The sequence below is a fragment of the Aythya fuligula genome, chromosome 11 (assembly GCF_009819795.1).
Source record: "Aythya fuligula isolate bAytFul2 chromosome 11, bAytFul2.pri, whole genome shotgun sequence".
Lineage (NCBI taxonomy): Eukaryota > Metazoa > Chordata > Aves > Anseriformes > Anatidae > Aythya > Aythya fuligula.
The window spans coordinates 15697225-15716632 of record NC_045569.1 but is presented as its reverse complement, the minus strand read 5'-3'; positions in this window follow the sequence as shown (position 1 = coordinate 15716632).

The following is a 19408-nucleotide window of genomic DNA, read 5'->3' as shown; positions in this document are numbered from 1 at the left end:
AGGGGGCAAGATATTTCCCTACAGCTCAGCCCAGCAGCCAGCTCCTAGCATATCATATTCCCACCCATATCCTCTAGACATTTTATTGGCTGGTCTATTCCATATTACAGGAAATGGAAGGGATTGAGAAATATCATTAAGGAAAGGTGCGTGCCCCTGGGTGTCATGGTCCCAGTTGGAAGCACCCTAAGAAAAGCCCAGGTTCTGTGATGGAGCTGAGCTTATAATGTGGTACAGTGCTGTGTAATTCAGAATCGCAAAGGGGCACCTATGGAGCACCATGAAGAAGAGACAGGGGTTGCTTGCTCTGCAAGATATTCAGTTCCGTCAGCTTTTTATTAAGGAGGTGGGAATTGGAAGTCTTGAGGACAAATCCCTTATGCAAAAAGGCACATTTCTATCCAAGAGGAGAATATCACCACAGATGCACCTGGTTTCTCAAAGGGAATCAGACATTATTTCACTTCTTTATGCCTCAACTTAACTCTAAAATTGGAGCAGTGGATATACAAGTGCATGTGAGACAGGAAACTATTGCTGTAGATTAATGTTTAAACCCATGTTTCAGGTCTCACAGGAAGGGTGCTCCTGATTTGCAAGACTGTTTGTACCTGAAGACCCAACCACACACACAAAAAAAACAGGAACAATATATGGAGAACCACCACCTCAAAACACACTGCTTACTATCCACTCCTAAACAAACCCAGAAGAAAAGCAAGTGAAACGTGCTCCAACCAAGCACAGGTTAGAAGTTCAGCTTCAACATAGTGAAGCCATTCTGCCCAGTTTTCACATTTATTGAACAAAAACTTCTTGGATTCAGTTCCAAAAAAAAAAAAAAAATCAAGTCAATTTCAATGAGCTGCAGTGACCATTGTAAAAGCTCAGTTTTCTATGAAAGTGAGGAAATGGATTCAGAATTGCTCAGATTCCATTGGCCTCCATAGCTTTGATACAATCAAAGGCATCAAGAAGCTGATTGTCCCTTTGTTCCCCTTCTTTTTCTCTTTGTAGACTCAGAGAAGCATAATCCTGAATTGATAGCTTCTCCAAATGCTCAGGCTATGATTTATCAGTCCAGGAGGCTGCAGTGGAGAAGTAATTGCATTAGCACCACCACTGATAAATAGTGCTTTCTTCAGACTTACGAGCCGCTGAGGGCTAATTACTCCTCAGATTCCAGATTCCGTTTGGCTTTAATCACAGGGTGAATCATCTCCTTCCAAACATGGCAGATATTAATGGCAGCGCATTTGTCCTAATTAATCTTCCATTGGGAAGGCCTTTTCTTTTAATTAAAGACATGAAAATGTGCAAAAATGACAAAAGAGCATGTGGTCGAGTGAGGACAAGAGTCAAAGCACCTCAGAGGATGGCAAGGATTGTTTTCATGAGGAGATAACAATGAGCCATATTCATCCTTGGCATCTGGATTTTGGCCACATTAGGCTGACCCATCAAGACAAATTCATCTTCAACACTTCATTTAAGGGAAAGTGGTGTTGATGAAAGAAGTGAGGACATTTTTAGTGCCTTTGGCTTTGTGGCTCAGTCTTTAAAATTCAATCCCCCCTCAACACAGAGCTACAGCTCATTGCAATTATACGCAAAAGCCAGCAAACCAACAGGTTACTTGGCTACAGAAGCCTCCTGCCGCCATCTGTCCAAAGACAAGAAGACAAAGAAACACTAGAGCTCAAAAGACATGGTAGAATCAAAATGCACATCAAATCTAACTAGAAGTAATGTTTCACCAAATGCTCACTAGCTCCTGAGAGACATTCTTCAGCCTGTCAAAGAAACCAATGGCATATATTAGCTCTTACAAAGCCTGCTACTGGCAGTGCTGGCCAAAAACACAGATTCAGATGTCAGTCACTGCAGTGAACTAGAATCTGATGAGTGTCTTTCACAGGCATGTGTTGGATGGGTAACATGCAAAATATTTGTGTTTCTTTGAACCACGTAATAGAGAATCTTATCTAGGGTATGTTTTGTGCAGTCAAATTCCTCTAAGTTAGAGGTGAATCTGAGTGAATATAACCTTGTGGCACAAAGTGCTCCTTGGACTGACATAACTTCTGATTCTGTCTCTGAGACAGACTGCAGAGGGGAGAAAAAGTGAAGTAAGGAACAGCAAGAGCACCTCATCAGTCAGTCTCATTATCTTATTTGGAGTCAGTTGTCAGATAGCTTACCACCCCTGCTTGGTCAGTTGATAAATACACAGCTAGTCTGAACAGTGGGGTTACAAAGAGACAATTATTCTCGTGATGTACACAGATAAGATGGTGGGATAACATTTTGACATTTCTTGTAGCATATTGTACTCAGAAGCTGTTTTGTTCTCAGCATGCCCACCAGTAACAGACATTTACACAGTGCTTTTCCTGGGGACTTTACTTGCATTTGTACCTTATGGCTTTCTTAAGCAAAAGGCCATTTGGACTGCAAGTTTATGTACTGCTCTTTTAGTTCAGAAACTAAAGAAATCCCTGTCCAAAGGCCCTTTGAAAAGAGGCCAATACATGAAAGAGATGTTGCCCTTACCTAGCATATTTTCCATATCCCAGCTTTAGCCTAACTTGATGGTTGCACGGTGTTCCCAGACACTGAGGAAATGTACCTGGTACATTAAGTGAGACTGCAGTCGATACTTCTAAAGTGCCTGTTTATGCTGCAGCAGAGAGCTGATAAACAGCCTTGCCTCTAGTTTCTCTTAATTTAGAATTCATTACGTCTCTCTTTCCATGAAAGATAAACCAATAGCTGCCCTTGACAGCTGTTTTCTTTGGGGTCATTCTCTCTATCCACCTATCTAGTCTTTCTTCAGGGGGTTTTGCTCACTGTAATGCTAGCTCTATCAATTTCATTCAATTCTTGCAACACAATCTACAGGGACTGAGGAGGACAAAGCCAAATGCATTTAACCATTTGGGTTCCAGGCATCAGTGTGAATTATGATAGTTAGATCTGTGGGCAACAGCAAGAGCTCTATCACAAGAAGGAAGACAAGTAAATGAGAAGATTACGCCAAAAGGTGAAACACTCAGCAGGATGCCAGCTGGATTGACTTGAGATGCTTTCTTTTGGTTCAGCCAGTATTGCGTCTGACTGGAAACCCTGCCAGGCTCTCAGCTGGAGGTTCAGTCATGTTAGCATGCCAGATACACACACAGGGCACATCCAACCTTTTTACAGCAAAAATTACTTTCCAGGACTTTGATTTACACTCAGAAGTACAGATGACTGCTTGAAGAACATCAGAATCAGTGGTTAGAGCAGTGGTTCATTTATCCCAATATTTTTTCTCCAACATCTGTAGGAGATGCTATTTACAGAAAGTATGTGAGCCTGTGTGATCACTTCCTCAGCATATTCCCCCAGCACCCACGGTCATGCACAAGGCAGAACACCCCTCCCTACTCCCTTCAGCATCCATTCAAAGACTAGTTATGCGTGAAGTTATCTTCTCCTTTTTAAGCCCAAGAATGTTATCCAAGAAGTTCCTCCAGATGTTCCCTGCCCAAGGAAAGCTTATGAAGGAAGGTAAAGATGAGCTGCACAGAGGGTTCCCAGGGGCCTTTATTCCTGTGGAGACACCACATAGCTAAAACATTTAGACTAAAAACATCTCAGAGAAGAAGCAGAGGCAGTAAATTTCATATTATCCTGTTAAAAACAGTGTTGTCATTAGAACTTTTTAATGGCACTACAGGAACACTGTGTCTCCCTCTGAGGAGTACACACTATTCATACCCACAGGTTTATCACATTATCCATTCCTCAGCATCACAAATGCTGGGATGCAGAGGAAACCACCAAATTATTTTTTCTGTTCACAGCTGAGCTTATTTCCTCTCACATGCAGCAATCAGCATTTGCTTACTGAAGCTATACCACCCTATATCTGAAAAGCTTGTGGTTTAAAAGACCTAATCTGCACTAAATTAGTGCAGAATGGCAAGAATAATATTGACAGGCCCTTGATGGTCAAAGTCCCAAAATGCTGATAGCAACAGTAGATTTTAATTAGGTTTTTAAAGTAATCAGAAAATAGAATGAACATAGAAAGGGTTTTAACTTAAAGGGAAGGCCTGGTGGGTCCTGCAGTCAGGTTAAAATGAATTATTTTTCAGGCTGAAGAGACTTCAGAAAACACATTACAGGCTTTTTAAGCTGCTTTGTCAGGGACATCCCAGAAGCCTCTCCTGTCATTCGCAGGAATGGCTTATCCAAATGTTTGTTCTCCCTCTGGAGGATTTAAACTGATACTGGCTCTGTTCCCAGAGCAGGTGATTTGAAACTTTATATGGACATGGACTCCAAAAAGCCAGCCCATGACTTCATACCAACAATCCCACGTACAATCTTTAATCTCAAGGGCTGATATCTAAAGAAAACCGGGAAACCAAGCTCTGAATCAATCTTGGGAAACTGGCAGCACTCAGACCTGCCCTCTGGCACCTCCACGTCCTACCACTCCGCACTGCTGCTGTTTTACAGAGGGACAAAGGGCAGAATATCAATGCACCTGACTCGGGACTGATGACAAATTATTTGCCCAAGATCTGATGTCAGTGGTACAGGAAACAAGCCTTCTTCCTATCAGTGTGTACACCAGTAGATCCATATCTGGCATGACCAAGTTGTAAATGCTGGTCACAAGAGACCTGTGTCCCATTCCCTCCTCAAACAGAGGTAGTGAGAACAACACCAAATACCAGAACCTGGAACAGTGTGGAAAACTCACCTCTGCAAAGCAATGCACTGTTGCCAAAAAGCAACATATCACAGAAAAAAATGAACAACTAACTGATCCAAAGTGCCCAGTCTCTCAATAAAATGAGAAACACTGCTTTTTCTATTGTGTCATCTGCCTTTGGACAGCACTGGCAATGAGGCCACGTTCCCTGGCAGCAAAGCCTTTCCCTCTCCTCAATTGCAATAAAAAGCCACCTCTCCTCACCAACCTCTCATTAAAAGTTCAACTGATCCCCAAGCAGAGAAACATAATTAGGCTCTAGCTCCTGAGAATTGCTATCACTTTGCTCACACTAACTGGTAAATGGCTGAATATCTTCATCCGCCTGCCAGGCCATGATAGAGTTTCCAGCACATTTCACCACTGCACAGAGCAGTGGCTCCCAGAGCTTGGGAGAAATCCTACTTGCAAGCCCTCAGCACAGCCCAGGCTTCTAGTGTTCTCCTGATAATACAAACTGCCAGCCAGCATTTTTAATTAGAAAAGCAGCTCTGATGCAAGAAAGTAGAGATTAACCCATCAAGTCACCCTGTCCCATTTCCCCACCAAGGAATAATCTTGTTCAGAACATCTTTTCACTGGCAAACCCCATCAAGTATCACTCCTATGGAAAAATGGAAAATAAAACTGTTCATGCCACTGAAAAGCTTTAGACCTCATAAAAGACGACACTGTGTTAAACCACAACACTATTAAAAAAAAAAACACCTTTTTAAGATCAGAAGTACAGCACAGCAGAGGATCTAGGAGACTTCCTCAGTTCTCCTCAATCCTACAGTTGGACTCAGCCTAGAAAGTACATTTTTTTTTCCCCCTTCACAGCCAGGCTCTGTATGACCTTGGTCTTCTTGCCCTCTGGACCTCTGTCCCCATCCAAATATTCAGAAATGGCTGTAACAACTCTGATGTTCAGCCAAAGGGCCCAGCGCAGTACAGCAGTACCATAGCAAACATCTAAATCCTTCCCAAAAGTCTATTTATTCACAAAAATCTCCTGTGTTGTCAGGGACCTAAACACCCTACAATGTGGTTCTCTTCTGGCCCATTCATCTTTTTCTTCCCATAAAAGAATGCATCCACCCACATCTCTAATACAGCTCCATTGTTGGTAACTAGGAGCCTTGATATCCTCCAGCTGTGATGTTTTGCTGTCATGGCATGGATTTCATCCTCATTGTTCCCTTCATCTTCAAGTCCTCCTGCCAGCTTTATTCCTCATGTTGCTCCACTAGCTTGTTATTTATGTTGTGTGATCAACTGCTTTACTGTAAGCACTGTAGTATGATGGATAATGGCACTGTATGTATTTTTAAGTGTGCACTGACTTTTTCCCCAAATGCACATAATGGGGAATAATCAGAAATAGCTATCACCTTTCCCCCAGTTCAGAATACTTTTAAAAATATTCAATATTTTTAAGCATCAGCATTCAGAACGTGTCACACCTTAATCTGAAGTAAAAGTAGGCTGCACCACTCTGCCATGGATCCATTTCTAAGGTAGGGTAGAAAACAGACCTACAGAGGTTGAAGATCTCGTATTTAAGATTCATTTTGTCCCTTAAAAATCTAGACCATCCCCAAGCACTAGTGAGCGAATAAGTGAGACAAGGATGAAATGAAGGCAGGGAGAAGTTGGGCTGAGGACCTAGCCAGAGGTCAGGATGGGGAGGTCTGTTTATCTACAGAGCAGGAAAGTTCCCATTACTATGGACATTAACTCAAACGGCATGAGGTACTACAGCAAGCTAGATTAGAAAAAATTAGAGGGCAGAGAACTGACACAATTCATATTTCCCCCCTTTGAAAGCCTTGCAATTAGGTCCTCCCTTTGCACCATTACCCTCCTCTTTTTTATTTTAAACCATCATAGCTACACTATCCTCAGAGTACAGTTACACTCCACTAAAAGCTCCAGTTTATTTAACAAAAAGCCATTATCTGTGCATGTTGCCCTCACTTGTTCCATGTGCTCCAGCAGGTAGAAAACACCGTGTTCAAACGGGCAGCCAAGCTGCTCTCAGCTCTTTCATGCTGTTTCTTTAATTTCAGCTGCATCTGGGTTCAAAGAAACATCAGATTCCAGTCTGCATCTTATATCTCAGGCTCAAACAAGGACCCAGGATGAGTGGATCGTTGCTGTGTCTTTTGCAGGTATTCTTCAGGGCATCAAAGTTTCATTTGAACTGTTACCTTAGAGTCAAGAAATATATTGCTCATGGATCTCCAGGGAATGTGACACAAGTGAAAGTTATTAAGTGCACAGCCTCAATATTTGTCCATCCCTGCCCAAAGAGGCACAAGACAAGGCTACTCACTTTCCGGACAATAACCGGTCAATCATTTCAAAGCCTGGGGGGAGTAAAAGCACTAACTGTGGTATTAAAGCAGAGCATCATTAACAGCACTGTGCATTCACTGCAGCAACATAATGAAAAGGGAATATTTATAGCCAATATCCATTTATGCAGTGGGCACATCTACCCCTACAAAAACTAATTCTGAGTTTTACGACACCTTAAAGATTATCAGACCTGGTCTAACAGAACCTGAGGCTCTTCATCAGCCAGTGGCTGTGGATGGCATTTCAGTGTCACATCCCAGAACAGCCAGACACAACTGGTTCACTGCTTGTACAAGACGGGCAGAAATCTTATGTCACAACATTTTGTTCAGGCAATAAACATGACCTTTTTTGAAGTATTATTAAAAGAAATTTGCTGGGTTTCATCAGAGATGGAGGAGACAGAGGCACACTGACGGCAGAACTGAGACTAAAAGCACAATGCTGGACAGAGCTTGGTTAGGCATTTACCACACCCATGGGTGGTAGCTCACAAACCATCAGTAGAATACAGAAGCACATAGAGCATTGTTTTAAAAAGCTTATTTTTTGCAGCCAGGAGAAGTCAAGCTTAATAATTAACAGCAGTCATGTTCAGAACAGATACCAGGAAATTAACTCTGCTTATTTTTTCTCCTCCACATGCAGAGCATCCTAAGGTCTGTGGATACAACCAGAGGATCAAGCGGACGCTGAAGGGAAAAATGCAAGGTCTCATTTACAAAGCAGTCAGGAGAACTGTGGGAAAGGGAGGATAAAATATTACCGCAAGCTAACAACAGTAGGGAAATAGCATGAACTATAGCAATGCTGCTGATAACAAAACCAATTACTTACAAATTACAAAAACTGGGAAGTCTGCTTTTTTTCTTAACAAGTTTTTGGGTTCTCAGGCTCTCATTCTGGGTTTAATTCCCCTCTCCCCCCCCCCCCCCCCCCCCCCCCCCCCCCCCCCCCCACACACACACACACACACACACCTCCCTTTTCCAGTGTTATTTCACAGCCAGGCCAAGCCAAAGCTATTCTAGCTGATGTGTAGCTATGTTACAGAAGAAAGCCTTCCTTTGGTTTGGGGGCAGGATGAAGTGAGGTGGTGCAGGGGAACAGGACATAGCAGGAACTGAAATCTGTTTTTACCACTGGGGCTCACAAAGAGCTTCATAAGCTTTACAGCTAGACATAAACCACAGCTGTGCAACATGACAGTACAAGTTTATTTCACTGAACAACTGCAGCTCAAGTCTTATCAGCTCATGCTAATTAGCTCACCAGCACAGCTTCCTAGCTTCCAACACCTACCTGTCCCAAATATCCCACCAACGCCCTGAAAGTGCAAAGCCTTCAGATGGACAGAGCTAGAAAAAAAAAAAAAAAAAAACAGCATTCGTTAACACAGCACACGCCTAACACCCTCAGGAAGGGGGCAAGTCTTAAAAGCAAGTCAATGAGATACATTTGCAGTCTAGAGAAGACTTTTCAATGTAGGTTATCAAATAAGGCCTTACATTTTAACCTGAACTGCAGCTGACAGACTTCCAGGTGTCTGGTCATTTCCCCAGAAAGGACTTTGGACCATCACAGGTAAAGTCTCTTTACCTAGGTTTTCAGCCTGCTGTAAACTGCTATTCCTTATTACCATCACCATCCATTCCTGGCACATAGCACTTCTCAGTACTGTCTTTGGGAAAAAAGTTATGCATGATGAATCTTCTTGTGACCTTTAGTGTAAACTTCCCAAAGCAAGAAGAATGCCTGAGCTCCCTTGGCCAGCACGCACGCTCACAGCCGGCACAGCACCAGCTGAGACACTGCCCTTTGGGCTCACATCGTTTATCAAGATAGGAGGCTGTCAGGCTCCTGCCTGACACGCACTGGCTCAGGAAAGGAAAGCAGTGACAGTTCACCTGAAAAAAGTAATAGGACGCAGCTGGGTGTTTTGGTAGGAGAAAAACCCTACATGGCAAATATATTCCACTGAAAAATTGGAAGCAGACTAATTGAAGACCAGAGAGATCTGGGCAGTGTGGGAAAGCTGATTCTTGTGAGCAGTGTGGTGGGCAGCTGCAAAAGCAAATGCTTAATGCATTAAGAGACCTCAACCCACCAGCACCTCCTGTTCCCACTTCATTCTCTCTCCCAAAAAATATGAATTCTATCAGGAAGGAGGAGAAATATCATTGAAGAACACACCTAGGCAAAATGCTCTCCTTGAGGTTTTTTTTGTTTTTTTAAATAACCTTATGGAAAGCCAAGCACTACTCTTCAGCTTTGCCCAGTGAGTGAAGGCAGCAGTCCCCTCCCACAGCAAGTATCACCTGGACCATCTCACACTGTTCAGGAAGGCTGCACCGTACACTTCAATTGACATTTGAAATACTTTACATTATGAAACCAGAACTACCTGGCTTAAACTTTTGAGTATAAAGGTTAAATCATTTCCTTTATGAAGGTATTTGGGATTTAAAAAATAGGTTCAATAACAAGTCACCGCACTCCGCTGGTTAGTGCATGTAACCTTGTCTATTGCCTCAAACTCACTCCATCCTTACAAAAGCGTTGGAGAACAGAAGCAAATAAAAAGTGCAGAGAGCAGAAGGGGAGAGCAAAGGAAGGAGAGAGGAGTTCTCATCTCAAACAGATGGAGTGGCTGGAGCACAGATTCAGAGTTATTTCTGCAAGAACAATGAAGAGATTATTAAAAGCAGCCCATCTTATACTGTCACACTGATCCACGGGAGTCTTTCCTAGAAAATCTAGCAGCTTTCTTCCCCATTCCCAACTCACAGCTTTCTGAAATCAATTCCACAAGTAACCACATCCTTTCCCTTGAGATCTTTCTTTTCTTCTGTTCCAGCCTTGCCCTGGACATTGCTGCGATGGGGCACTCAACCTGCCTCACACCACCTTATTACTCCCTAACAGCACAAGCAGTGGTCATCCCAGGACTTCTCCACTCTATTTCAGTGCGTTGACTGACAACCTAATGGCAGAAGCACATAGCAAAGCATTTCCCAGCGCTCAGATGAAGTGTTGGAATATAAAGACCATGAACATCAATTGCGAAGTTTCTGCATAACTGAGCACAATAGATTTGACATTTCAATCACATTAACACACGACACAGATCTGCTTGACTGACAGTCTTTGATTTGACTTCTGAATCTCACCTTAACTGCTTCAAGTTCAAGGCTAGTATACATTTTGTATACACATATTGTCTGTCCTTGCTAAAATTGAGCCCAGTTTCTCCTGAATTGAAAGACAGGGTTTTAATGGACTGCAGAAAAAAAAATCAGACCCTCTTGATTAGGTATGATGAGACTCTGCAGATAAGACCTGCAAAACGCAGTTACCAGCAAGACCGAGTAGTCACTTAAGAGAAAGACATTCACTTTTGCTTCATAAATCCCTAAGGTGCAGGCTTTGCTCAGACTCCTGATCAACTGCTCCATCAATTGTATTCTATCAAAAAGGAGGAAATTATGATCCAGACGAGGGATTTGCTTTTATGGCTGTTATCATCCTGAGGGGAACCCAAGCTGTGCTTACAAGTTGCTAAACTTCTCACCCCCTGTGTCATATGCTAAATCTACACTTAGTAGAACAAGACCTTGTATAAGCAGCACAATTTATTAATGAGGGATTTTGAAGTGACTTTCACTTCCCATAGTTGGAGGGCTACCTTTCCAAAAAGATTTAAAGCTTTTCAGATAAGATTTTCTGTTTACACAGAGGAGCAGAGCAAAGGACACATTCCCCTTTTTGCTCCCCCAACCACACTGATTATGATATATGGCAGGTGGCGAAAAGCAATTTCTAAGAGTAACAAATGTGTTTTTGCTCAGGTCCTCACCTGAGGAAAACTGCATTGCCTGCCTACCACCAATTGCTTTGCCAGGTTCCAGTTGAAGCAGCAAATTGCCACAGTTAGAGGCATTTCACATGGCTTGCACCCTCACTTATGTCAAAAACATAGCATCTTTATTTGGGTCTTCCAGAATGCACCGAAGAGGTAACTGGCAAGTCTCAGCAGCTTCAGGGCATCTTTGCTTGCCACATCTGAACATTGCCTTAGGTATTTTCTTAATATCACTTCATAAAAATTTCAGGAATGCTCTAAGGGTCTGAAACTTCAAGCTCCCCAAGGAATTTTATCTTTTCAATTGAATAGGAAGGTCTACCAAAGATTAGGACTCGAGGTTTGGTGTCATAGATGTCACCCTACCACAACCCTGGCACACAGCTGTGTACTAACTCCACGAGAAACAAAGGCATAAGATGTGCAAGACCAACCTTGGACTTTGCTCCTTAAAATAAAGAGCTTAAATACTATCAAGGTGCCTTCATCTGTCAAGAGCGGTCTATGGATCACAAAGGAATTGCCTCAGAGGCATAAATACCATCCATATTTCTGGCCTCTGTCCAAGCCATTGACCTCTTTACAGCATGTGTGGCAGAAGGGATAAATGTAGCCAGCCCCTGACACATCCAGGCAAACCTCTCAGGTATCCAAACCCAGGCTGGGACCCTATAGAGACTATAGACACCTCAGCAGACATAACCTCTGGAGACAACACATCAAGAAAAACTTCAGGAGGCACCCGAGCCTCTGGTAACTCTTTTTTTTTTTTTTTTCTAGAGCTGCCTTACTGCAGGCCAGATCCTATCAAACTGCGGAGCCAACCCATCACCAGCCCTCTTTGTGACAAACAGCATCATACATAGTGTCATAAGACAGATCTGATGGTCAGCTGACTGCTGTGATGGCCTCTCTTGCTTGAAAACACAACCTAGTGGTGGTTCGCTGCACTACTGAGCTGCAGCTACCCTCCTGCATCTTGCGACCATCCCTGCCTCATGCCATCCACAGCCTTCATAACTGTGAATTTTCATATCAAAATGCTTTTGTAGCAACTCCCCAGCCTAGTGCCCGTTCTGGGAGGGAAGGCACAAAAAAAGTTAACAGCTCACGGCCACCTCCCTGCCCTGTGACACACAGGGCTCATCCTAGCAAAGCTCCAATAACAAAGCTATAACAGCATTTCGTTATCATATAAGGGGCCCTCTGAGACATCAACATTAGACTTTTCATCAAGACTATCTTTAACATGCAACAAAGGAAAATGTTTCCATTCACAATGGCAAATGTTTACCACACTTGGCTGCAGAAAGTTACCCCAGCTGTTACCCATAGGCCCAGGGGAAAAAATATCAATAAGCAGCTATTAAATCTTCCACTGATGCCTCAGCAATCTCTGGTTATGTTCCCATTCTGCAGGGTAAGTACATGCACAAACAGAAGAATAAAATCCATTGCTCTCCATGGGACTATTCAGACCCTGACTTGGTACTCTGGAGGAACAGAGGCAATATTTGTGAACCACAACTGATGAGAGAGGCAGAAGGATGAGATGAAAGAAGGGAAGAACTAGAAGTCCTCTGAAGGGAGCAGTGCTCAGCTCCTCAGCCATCAGCTCTCCAGATTTCACTCAAGGAAAATGAAGAGCGAATATATCCACAAAAAGATTTAATTTGTTTCATGCTATTTTTCTTGGCAATTCCTTGGTAAAAGGTGATAGGGCTCATATGAATGACCCATCCACTCAAAAACTCTTTGAGCCAATATGTTTTCACAAACAGCAGCTTGATCAATTTGCCTGAAGATTTGGGGATTTTCAGGTTAAATGCAATCCTTAAGATATAGCACACCCTGAGAAATTAGCTCTTCTGGAAATTATTGAATCCCTCGCTACTTTTCTAAAATCATTCTGTGCTGTAAGTGCCAGCAATGGATTATACAACATCTTGAGAACAGACATGAAAATAAATGGAAAATTCACCTTAAAATTGTTTCTGCCTGCCAGAAAACCTGCTATCTTGCACCACTCTGCTCAGGTCTTCTTTTGTTTCAAGAGTTGTTCTTTTTGTAGTCACACACACAAAGAGTATTTGCATATGGATAACAAAGCAATATTTTCCCTAGCTTTTTTTAGTCTCGTTTTATTATTGACCCTGATAAGCCTGGAAAACAAAAGTCACACATTGCTCCAGATACAGCAAGCTATGTAGGCATCATCAAAAAAAATCCTATAAAGCACTACTAAGTACCTTGGGTTTTTGTTTGTCTTTTGGTTGTTTAACACATTCCCCACCTCCCCCCTTTGGCAAGGTTCCCTTTCCATAAGTTCTGTTTTTCTGCATCTTCGCTGCCAGACTCAGTCCCAGCAACTTTCAGAGCCATTTTTGCCATGTCATTATGTGAACTTTCTGCAAAATCTGTACAAATCTGAATCCTTCTGTTTGGGAGCAATTTCCTCTTTTCCATCTCCACCACAGGATTTCCAATGCCTCCATGAGTTCTTGAAATGCATAAACAAGGGCATGTTAGGCTCTTTTTAAAAGAAAAAAAAACAGTCTCAGAATAATCATTTGTCTCCCAACAAAAGAAACCAAAGTATTCCTGTACACTATGGTGGCCAAACAAGAAAGCCACCGGGATGAAAAAAATCATTAAAGCAATCTTTAGCTTTGCTGTGGGCACAGCCTTTCACAGACCTCACTGTAGACATGACTATTCCAAGAATCTTGTTTTATGTCACTAACCACTCCAAACACATGCATGGACAACACATGTCGAACAAAATGGTTCATATGGCATCCCTTACACTCAAGTGGAGATGACTCTTCAGACACGTGCTGCAAGGAGATGAGGAACTGCTGGGCACAGGTCCATTGCTGACCTCTGATGGTCGGACACAGACTTACATGGACAGGGGCAGCCTCCTGAGCAAGGTGGGAGGACCCTCCAGATGAGGAGCAGCTCCTGAGCTGTTTGCCTAGACACCAAGCAAGGAGTTCAGAGTGAATAAGCCACCTTGGAAAGCACTCTGCTTTAACCTGACCATCTCATCTTTGCAGAAACCAGTTTGAGCACAATCTTGGATCATACATGTAGGATGAGGAAGAACCGCAAGCCAGTGGGGTAGGATCATCCTTGAAAATGAAGCTGAGGGTCCCAAATGATGTTCAGACTTCACCCAACCACAGTATTTGCTGTGGTTGGGTGAAGTGGGACAACCCACTGGTGTCCATTTATAAGGTATGGGGAGACCTTAGCCTCCAGACCTCTACTCTGCTACATCAAGTTCAACAACAGCAGCACTGAAGGTACCGAAACCTCCCCCCTCAGCAGCCACAGTCAGCTCAGCAGCTCCAGATATGAACACAAACCAGGGCCAGTGTGACTGATAATTAGACCTGGTCATAATCAGTGTTTATTCACTGCAGAACAACACACCAGAAACAGGAAATATGTGGCAGAGGGAGGCACTGGAGAAAGGGTGAGATGTTTCAGACCAACTGCCTCTGCCCCACCCTACTTCTTTCCCCTCCCCAAAAGTCATGGGAGCTAAAATAACATTTCTTTCAGCAAATGTCAGATGGAGGAACTTTCATGACTCATCAGCTGTTGTTTTAGCCTGCGAGGGACTATAAATTACACTAATTAGAACATGGTATTTTTCTTGCAGTTATACAAAACACTGTCTCTTCCTGTGACATCTAAGAGCAGAGCCATCAAGCAGGAGCGTGCTCGGTACATGTTTTAACTAGAATCCACAATTCACTTGCATGAAAAATCCTCCTAGCAGCAAATTGGTGAGAGCTGGCAGAGTGCATCAAGAAAGCTGTGCTGAATTATGAGAGGAGGGAGAGTAAATTAGCGGCCAATCAAACCTGCCCAACAAGAAATGGAGCCATTCCTTACTGTCAAGGACTACAGCACCAGTATCACTTTCACTCTGAGCAGGAAAAAAAAAAAAAAGGTAATTTACAGGGTCTTCAGTCACACATACCACCAGCCCGTGCAGGTAATAAGTTTAGCAGTTGGGATTGCGTGTGTTTTGGGAGCAGCTTATTTGCATTTAGCCACATACACACATGCACAATCTTGGACAAGCCAAACAGAAAAGCCTGGATATAAGCTGTCACTTCAGCTCTCAAGCCTGAATTATCCCAGCAAAGTAAAAGCAGGGATTTATTCAGACCCCAACATCCCAAATCTGGCAATTACAACAGCCTCCTGCAGAGCCACTGCCCTGGCTCACCTTCCAGCAAGATTCCTTCAGAGCCAGATACAAAAAGGGATTTTTCTGCTGCATGTGCAGTATGGAGCCCCAGCCCATACACCCCCACCTTGGGGTCTGTATGTGAACAATGCACTCACAGGCATGTAACAGATGAGCCCAGGGCCGTGGGGCAGGCTGGAGGTGGATAGCAAGCAAGGAGGGACCTCCAGCCTTGGCCAACAAGTTGTCAGCTACATCTAGTCACACATTTTTCCACGGAAAATTGCCTTCTTCCCAGAGAGAGTGACTTTTCTCAAAGCAGGACTGCTGTGTTTCTCGTTTTAACGAGTTTATCAAGTTCAGCACTAGCTACTTTGATTTTCATAAAAAAACTCATGTGCCGCTGCCCAGGCTGGCAAAGACTAGGATACCCCCATTATGTATTGCCACCAGGCTTTTCAACAATGTGAGATAAAAACAGAAGATAAAGCTTTTTAAAAAATAGTATCATTGAAGTAGCAAAGCCACTGCACAACCCATAGCATATCTCTGCCTCCAGAAACTCCCAAGGCAAGCAACAGGAGTAGAAGGAGTCTGTCTGCTTGTGCTCTGCATGGAGATTGCAGCCCAGGAGCTGGAGGGGAGCAGCAAGGCCCAAATCCCCAGAGATTATCTCTGTGCTAAGAGCTGCAAGCCTTTGGCACCAGCAAAACCCAACGGAGCGATTCCCCAGCTGTTGGGAGCAGGGGCCTGCAGGGGTCCCTAGCACTGCTCTGTGCAAGGCACCGCCGCAGCCAAGAGCAGCTGGAACCCAAGTGCTTGAGGGCAGCTGCTCCAACAGCTCCCCTCCACCCCGAGCTGGGGCGCACAGCGAGATGGGCCCAGCTGCCTGCAGATGCCTCCCCTGGGGCCGGCCCTGTGCCCTGGCACCTACAGGGACGCTCACCTGCCTGACACCTCGGGGGGAAGAAGCAGCCCCCTTCCCCTCGCCCTTCCTGCTGGAGTTAGCAGCTCGAGTGCAGCAGTATCTGGCGGACATCTGGCCACTTGGATTTCCAGACAGTGACTCATGCACACATCCTGGGACAGCAGAACCTGTGGTATATGACCAAAGGTCCCGCTCTTTCCCTTGATTGTGCAAGCTTTAATTTGCACCTGAGCCTCTTTCAGGCCAAATGAGCAAGGGGCTGGTTTGGGTATTGCATTCACCCCCGCCCAGAAACAGCCCTTCTGGCAGGGCAGCAATGCACCAAGGGGATCACACAAAGGGCCACAGGGGGTTTGAACACACAGCTCCACAGGCCAGGGCACCACCGAGGGAGCCACAACATACATTAGAAAATGAATTCCTTCAGCAGAATACAAGCAGCAGGGGAATGAGTCAGAAAGTTTGTTTCTGCTGTTTGCCATAAACCACCCAGGTGCAACACAGACAAATCTCCTGAGCAAACGAGGTCACCAGCACCTCAGCTGGGGTTAGCAGAGAGCAGATCCTCACCCCCCACATCCTTCTGACACAGTGCATTTGTCCACTAACTATCAGAGCCTGAAGTGCCCTGATCTAGAGTAACGCTTCTCAGCTAGGGGATTGTGAAAGGCTGAATAGGACGCTGCTAGGTGCTGGAAATATCATTCCTGTAAGTACAGATGTTGCTACTCCACTGCTAGCCAAGATCTACATCATCTTTTTGAAGCATGTGCAAGTGTAAATGGGTCCAACATTCTCTCACTGGGGTTTTTTAACTCTTAGTTTTACAATAAACAGAAGTTTAAAAAAAAAAAAAAAAAAAAAAAAAAAAAAAAACCTTTCAGACCCTGTTAAGGTATTACCACCCCAAGGAAGCAGAGATACACTGTGCTGTAAGGTGTCTGCATGCTATACACACCACAGCAGGAGAGAGAGAGGCACAGCCAGGTAAAACTACCCAAAACCCAGGGTACATTTGTCCTCCCAAAGGGCTCCCTCCAAGAGGGCAGAGCCCATAGACTCCCTTGCCACCCCCCAGTCCCACCCTGCTCTTGCAAAAGACCCTCGGTCTCCTCTGCATGAGGCTCACTCAGTGAAACAGACAGCATATGGCATCCCACAATCAGCCGTATGATCTCATCTTGTCTGACTGCTATTTTTACAGCTTGTTATTAATAAGCATAAACCAGGAATGCGAGGTGCTGTCACGTTGGGTATTCACACGCTTGCAGCCCAGATGTTGCTTTATCAGGATTACACATTGCGGAGGGGCCACAGGGAGCCGTGTGCAGGTTATACGGCTTGTTCCCAGCTACAAGGAGCACATTGGTGAGACAGAAACAGAGCAACAGACCCATCCTCAAATTAAAGAAAATGACCTTTTAACAAAACTATAGTGTTAGTCCTACCTTGGTGAAGGGGGGGGAGGACAAACCAGGATTTCCAGCACACACAAGAGCCAGAAGGAGACACAAAACCCTGCCAGTGGGACTGGAGGGGTATATATATCCTGGGTGGGGGTGTCAGCAGAACAGCTGAGCTCCATAACCTTCATGATGTCCCTCATTCCTGCTGGCTATCACCTCCTTACTGCACTGGCAGAGGGGAGATAAACTGGGGGCACCTGGTGGGGGGCATAGCTGTGGAGCACTCAGCCCTGCTCTCACCTTTGCCAGACCCATTCAAAGTCCTCACTGGCTTTAGGTCCTCACTGCCAGTAAACCCCAGAGCTGGGCTTGGATGGTAATTAGTGCGAGCTTCCAGCCTTATAGCATGGATAAGTGGAAGTCTACTCCTGAGACCACAAGTAGGTCTGACCTGCTGTTTCCTGAGCTGCACAGACACAGTATAATGACTGCAGAAACATTCAGATGCCCAACAGGGGCTGCATCCATGCCACTAGCCAGGGTGATGTCTAGAAGCATATACACAGTTTATTAAAAGCATCAAGGTCCCATCACTACATGAGTTTGAAGTCCATGTGTAGTCCATCAATTTCTTTTAGCCCAGATGGACACACAAGTCGCTGGGGACACTGCAGCTCTACCTTGGCTGGTTTTCTCCCACCAAAAAAAAAGACATCTTCTTGCAGAAACCGTCCCAAGAGAGGCTGCAACAAGCCCACTTTGACCAAAGACACACTGGTCGACTCTCTGACCTCATGACCTGCTGTCATTAAAAAGTCAGCCCTGCCCCATCATGCGCTCAAGTGTTTTACCTGGAGATATGGAGAACAAAATATCTTTGAAGTCAGCAATATCCAGAGGAAGAACAAAAAGGGAAAAGTGCCCTCCAGCACACACAAGGCAGCACGCCAATGAAGGAGAAGCATCTGGCAGCTTGGCAGGTGTGGAGGGCACAGGTATATAACTGAGACATTGAGGCGGTTTCACCCAAACCCTTGCAGTCACTCAAGCAGCAGATTGACCCCTGGGTGCAGAAATATCTGCTCACATGCTATGTACAGCCTTCCAGAGACACAGAGCTGGAGACAGGCTCATGAGGAAGGAAGTGAAACACTTCTCACAGATGATGACCAGAAATAAACATCCAAGGCAGGGGCCTCTGAGCCTGCCGCAAAAGGATGGGGAAAGAAAAAATGAAAAATGGGTCAGCGAAGGCAAAGTGTTGTGCCTCCTCTCTCTGGTCAATCAGATACCTCTGCATCCTCTCCTGCAAATCCCTAGGCCTGAGAGCTGAATCCACGTGAAGCTCTTGTTTCATCCCCATCTGAGCTGGGGTGAGGTCTGGGGCGGATTTCATGGGGCAACCATGCATAGTATCTCCTGCTGCTGGGATAAGGTAACAGGGGAAGACAGAGACATGGCAAAACCACATCATGCTCCTGGCATGATATAAAGTGCCTGGGGAAACCGAGGAAGGAGCAGGATGCAAGGACTTCTTGTCGAGAAGCTCCTGGATGAGGTCCAGCCATGGAGACCAGCTAGGGCAGCCGGTGGGTGTGGAGAGCCAGAATGAAGAGGAACAGGAAAGACAAAATCTGGATCCATAGGATGACTTTCTTCCAATCACAAGGCCTTGAAGGGAAGAGGAAAATCTCAGAGGTCCCACAATGCTTCCCTCCTTCCCTCTCCAGCACCTGCCTGTCCCTGCTCCTGCCAGGGAGCCAACCCCAGGAGGCCATCTCCTCCGCTCGCCCAGCTGGAAAACACACTGGGGAGGGATCCTGGTTTTGCGAACAGAATGGGGCTGCTTAATGCACCATTGTTCAGTGCATAATTGCTTCCTTTCTTCCCCTCA